At 37.3% G+C, this 6260-nt stretch overlaps 1 non-coding gene across 1 annotated transcript; it reads right to left on the reverse strand.

The window, feature by feature from the left end:
* Positions 1 to 3605: 3605 nt before the first annotated feature.
* LOC121218774 (small nucleolar RNA R71) lies at positions 3606 to 3712 on the reverse strand. The gene has a single exon (XR_005915251.1). It is a non-coding gene; the product is annotated as a small nucleolar RNA R71 (small nucleolar RNA).
* Positions 3713 to 6260: the final 2548 nt, after the last annotated feature.

Genomic DNA, 6260 nt, shown 5'->3' on the forward strand with positions numbered 1-6260 from the left:
GCATCATCCACAGAGGAGGTGTTTGAATCTCATAAGGCAATAGGGATTGGTAATGAGAAGAGTCCCCGACGGTGCCTCGTGTGATCCCTCCTGCGATGGCGGCCTATATATCGTCAGGAAAGGAGATACACCAGACCATGCATTCCGACCTAGCATAGGACTGGGAAAAGGAAACATATAAGGGTTAGGATAAATATAAGGGTCAGAATACGCACCTAACATAATCTTAAGAGGCTATGATATGGGTATCGTCGGTTGAGGCGTTGGGCCCGGTGATTGTGTGGGCGCTGTTGATGGGCCCATGTTGTCATCCCTTCTCCTTGGATTTAAAGGGCCCCGTCGTTCTCTTTCGACACAAATTTGTCGATGACTCTGCTCTTCTGACAGCAAATATGGCTTGCCATGGATCTTAAACCATTGCATGTAATTTAGCGTGCACGCTAACTTTGGAATGATGATCGGTTCCCGAGTAGGTATATAATCATATTGATTTTCCCACATTTCGATATATTTCGACCAGAATACTGGCCAATTTGTATTCGATTGCCGTAAGTCAATTTTGTGCTCATCGTCGAGCACTTCAGGTGCCACGGGAATCGATTGTCGAAATCCAAATTGCCGCAACAGTCTATCTGTCTGGTGCATCTCCACGGTAGCATAGTTGACTAGTGGAACCTTCACATGCCAAATGTTCAAATTTTGAAAGAATTCATCCGAAATTACTTCCCAAATTTTCGGATCCTCGTATGGTGTCAATTGAAACTATATGAACGTGATAAAAATATTAATTATATACATAATACTAAATACTAAATATGAAACGACTATTTTCTGTATATATATTTTATTTAATACTTACTTGCGTTTTCGACCGTTGGTCTAATAGAAGCCATATATCTTCAAGAGTGGTATAACATAACTTGTCGAATGGTTCCACCTAATTAAATAAATTTTTATCATACAATTATATTTTAAATCTATATAATAATTGTAAAATCTAATATAAATTTTACCTCGTTATGAGTGAGAATGTATATGGGTGGTCCACTCGAGGACGTAAAAATAAAAAGTGAAACTGAGCCCATGGTTGTAGTAGTGGCAGGCAACCTCCGATTTTGACTGTATTTGGTGGCGTCGTGGAAACACAAAAATTTATGTGTTTTTACATGCCTTTTTAACTTAAAATAATGTTATTTCGGTTAAATTCTTGTTGAAAAATAATTAAATATTATAAAATAATAAAATTATGTTAAAAATATGAACATGATGAATTTTAATTAATTTTATAGTTACAGTTGATTAATTTTGACTATTTTCGGCAGATTCGCACAAAAGGCGAAAATTGGCTCGGCAGAAAATGCTCGAAGAATAAAACAGAGAAGCAATTTGAAGCATCAAGGCAAATTTATTTCCAGCCTAAGATGGTCCAAAAATATGTGTTAATTCAAAATATAATTAATTTTAATCTATCCTCAATTTAATTTGGGCTAAATAAATTATTATTAATTAATTATGGAAAAAAAGGTCCAGTTGAACCGTATTGGTTGAACCGAATCTAGTGAACCGAACCAGTCACCAATTGGGCTGCCCAGAACCGTCCATATGCAGACCCAAATCAGCATTTTAGCTGACTAAATAAGCTTGCAAAGAAGCCCTTGAAGAACTTTCGACCTTGCATTCAAACCCCTCCAAAAAATGTGGCTTTATGGATTTGCCCCAGACTATTTTTAACAAAGTTGAATCTCTCAACTTTGCCATGTGTGTGGCCAGCCAAGGGGGTCTTTTTGGCTTATGGAATTTTCTATTTTTAGCAGCTACAATCAGCTATAAAAGCCACCCCTTGCTGATCATTCAACTCATCCCTCACACTCTCATTCTCTCTTCTCCTCTCTCACTTTCTCTCAACTTTTCCTTCCCATTTTCCCTTTTGTTCAAGTTCCGATTTCTTCTCTTAGGAAAGAGGTCCTTATCAGCCATTGTTGAGCACCAATTACAGCATTCATAAGCCACCTTGATAGCCGAGGATAATGGAGAACAAAGAACGGATAAATCAGTTAAGTCACAGAGAAACACCGGATTTGCTTCTTATTCCCTATCTCTTTAAATATCGTTGTTGTTTTGACAAACATGTTTATGAATATTTATGCTATTGAAATTTTTATTTTAATCAATCCAGCTTGAATTTAATCCGTGTTGGGTTGATTATATTTTGCCTGTTTGAATTATTAAAATTGTGTTTGTGCTGTTATAGGCATCGATAAGATGCTTGATTAAGTAAAATCATACCTAAGTTATTCTTGCAATATTAATTGTTAGATAACTAATGAATTAATGATTAAATTGTATTGAAATTGTAATTAATTGACACAATACTTAATCAGTGCATGTTTATTCTTCTAAGGGGTTAATTTAGCATTGTATTTGGCGATACATATGACTTGCATAACTTGCAAGATTATTGTGATTAAACTGTTTCAAGGTAGAAATACTCTGTTACCTCACTTGATCTTTTATATGCTTGTGAAGATGGATTAATAGCTTGGATTGACATTGAAAAATGTTCAAGAGATTGATTAATTTAATAAGTATGTATAAGCAGTAGTTAGCAAATTACCGAGTTGCCGTGAATTTGTTCGTAGCAGTATAAACATAAGTTTAATAATTCTAAGTTAAAGGAATGTAATTAATCCAACACAATTATATCATCTTGATTAAACCTTATTTGAAATCGTGCATTAGAACCTTTTTTATTTTTAAATTTCTTTTTTACTTAGTTTTTAACCATTAGTTTTTAATCATCTTTAAACCAAAATATTTTCCATCACCAAAGTGTTGAAACATTAATTTCATAAATATTCTTTTTTACAGTCCCTGTGGGTACGATAACTCGACATTTACTTGTCACTTTATTACTTGTTGTGATTTTGTACACTTGCACATTTTCGTCGTTCCAAGTTTTTGGCGCCGTTGCCGGAGACTATTTTAAAAAAAAGCCATTATATGTGAATCTATTTTTACATTTTGGTTTATTTATTTTCCTATTTAAATCTTTACTTGCTTAATCTTTCTGTGATTATTTCAGATGTTTATGAGTACTGACCAGATTATCAACTTACTCCCTGTGGACCCTGAAATAGAACGAACCTTTTGACAGCAAAGAAGACAAGCGAACCAGAGAAGGACCGAAGAGATAAACTTTGAGAATATGAATCAAGGAAACGGAGCAAACCTTGCTCAGAATCCTATCCTTATTGCTGATGATAGGGATAGAGCTTTACGACAGTATTCCGTGCCAATATTTAACGATCTTAATCCGGGTATTAGCAGACCCAAAATTGAGGCACGACAATTCGAGCTTAAGTCAGTCATGTTCTAGATGCTTCAGACTGTGGGCCAATTCAGTGGAATGCCTACAGAAGATCCTCATCGTCATTTAAGACTATTTATGGAAGTTAGCGATTCTTTCAAGTTAGCCGGAGTACTCGAAGATGCATTACGACTGAAGTTGTTCCCATATTCGCTAAAGGACAGAGCTCGTGCCTGGTTGAACTCATTACCATCAAACTCCATTTCTACATGGTAAGAGTTAGCCGAGCAAGAATGTCAAGTTGAGGAATGAGATCACTGCCTTCCAACAAATGGATGATGAGTCCCTGTATGAGGCATGGGAAAGGTACAAAGAGTTATTATGAAAGTGCCCTCATCAAGGAATCCCACATTGCATTCAACTTGAGACATTCTATAATGGTCTCAACACTCACACGAGGATGGTAGTGGACGCCTCTACTAATGGTGCTCTCCTTTCTAAGTCTTATAATGAGGCTTACAAAATTATTTAGAAGATTTTCAACAACAATTATCAATGGCCAACCAATCGAGCAGTGTTAGGAAGACGAGTCGCTGAAATACATGAAGTGGACGCTCTCACTTTACTCCCATCTCAGGTATCTTCAATATCCTTAATGCTTAAGAATCTTACCACTAATGAGTCTAACAGTTTTGCAGCCCAACCACCTAACAAATTTGAGAATATAGCCTGTATGTATTGTGGGGAAGGACATTTGTTTGAAGAATATCCATCGAACCCCGAATCCATATATTATATGGGTAACCAAAACCAAAATCGAGGGAGGCAAGGACTGCAATCCAACTTTTATAACTCATTATGGCGAAATCACCAAAATTTTTCTTGGAGTAACCAAGGGGCTCGAACCAGTAACACTTATGCCCAATCTAGACAAACTCAGCCGCCTAGTTTCCCCCAACAAGTACAAAAACCAACCCAAGCAGAACCATCCAATAGCTTAGAGAATCTATTGAAGGCATACATGGCGAAAAACGGTGCCACTCTAAGGAATTTAGAGAATTAAGTGGGCCAGCTTGCTACTGAACTCAGGAACTGACCACAAAGTGCTCTACCTAGTGACACAGAGAATCTAAAAAATCTGGGGAAGGGAGATTGTAAAGCGTTGATATTTAGGAGCGGAAAGACAGTAGAGCCCAACACTGTCGAAGTTGAAAAGGAGCCAGCTGACGCTCAAGATTTATAAAAAGTTCAACCAAGTGTTGAAATTCCAGTTTCACCAGAATCAGAATCTGTAAAACCCGACAAAGTAACCTCAGGACCAGTTAATTCTGATCAACTAACAATGTCGTTAGATGCAAAATTTTCGCCAAAGATGAATCAACTAGAATCAGTCCCAGTAATGAAACCACCACCACCACCCTAACCTCAAAGACTTCAGAAATAGAAGCAGGAGATTCAATTCAAGAAGTTCCTTGACGTACTCAAGCAACTTCACATCAACTTCCTATTGGTTGAAGCACTTGAGCAAATGTCGAACTACGTCAAGTTCATGAACGATATCTTGTCTAAGAAACAAAGACTTGGAGAATTTGAGACGGTAACTCTGACGAAGGAATTCAGTGCATATCTTTAAGACAAACTACCCCTAAAATTGAAGGATCCTGGATGTTTTACCATACCGTACAACATTTGAGCAACATATTGTGGTAAGACATTATGTGACTTAGGTGCAAGTATCAACTTGATGCCTATGTCAATATTTAGGAAGTTGGGGATAGGAGAAGTTAAACCAACTACAGTTATGCTTCAACTAGTAGATCGATCCTTAGCACATCCAGAAGGAAAAATTGAGGACATATTGGTATGTGTAGATAAGTTTATCTTTACTACTGACTTTGTAATTCTAGATTTTAAAGTAGACAAAAAAGTACCAATCATCCTAGGAAGGTCGTTCCTAGCAACTGGAAGGACCCTTATTGATGTGGAGAAGGGCGAGCTCACTATGCGTGTTCAAGATGATCAGGTAACATTTAACGTCTTTAAGTCTATGCGATTTCCTGACACAATGGATGGTTGCTCTGCAGTGTTCGATTTAGAAGATTTAATAGTGGAGAAGGAACTCAACTGTGTTGAGGACCCATTGGAAAGAATTTTGACATTGGATCCTCCAAATGATAAAGAGAGGATGAATACTTAGCTTTGCTAGAAGCTAATCAAAGGAGATTTAATCGACAATCTCATTTTGAATCTTTGGAGTTAGAAAAGAGAGACTACTCCCAACCAAAAGCGTTGATCGATGAACCACCTAAATTAGAACTCAATGTATTACCTTCTCATTTAAAATACGTTTATTTAGGTAATGCTTCTACTCTGCCTGTAATTGTTTCAGTAGAATTGACCATTAAGCAAGAAGAGGAAATTATCTTAGTTCTGAAATAATTCAAGAAGGCCATTGGATGGACCATAGCCGATATTCGCAGTATTAGTCCATCTATATGCATGCACAAGATTATCCTAGAATATGGCAAAAAAGGGACGATCGATGGACAACGGAGACTGAACCCCATCATGAAGGACGTAGTGAAAAAAAAGATCATCAAGTGGTTAGATGCGGGTATCATCTATCCCATCTCAAACAGTTCATGGGTAAGCCCGATCCAGTGTGTGGCAAAAAAAAGAGGTATTACGGTCGTAGAGAACGAGAACAACGAGTTGATCCTGACTAGAACGGTTACGGGATGGAGAATTTGCATCGATTACTGGAAGTTGAACAAGGCGACTAGGAAAGATCACTTTCCTTTGTTGTTCTTGGACCAGATGCTGGATAGACTTGCAGGACGATATTACTATTGTTTTCTTGATGGATACTCAAGGTATAATCAGATTACAGTAGCACCGAAAGATCAACACAAAACTACATTCAACTACCCGTACGGTACGTTTGCATTTAGAC

The sequence above is a fragment of the Gossypium hirsutum genome, chromosome D06 (genome assembly GCF_007990345.1).
Source record: "Gossypium hirsutum isolate 1008001.06 chromosome D06, Gossypium_hirsutum_v2.1, whole genome shotgun sequence".
NCBI classification, from domain to species: Eukaryota; Viridiplantae; Streptophyta; class Magnoliopsida; order Malvales; family Malvaceae; genus Gossypium; species Gossypium hirsutum.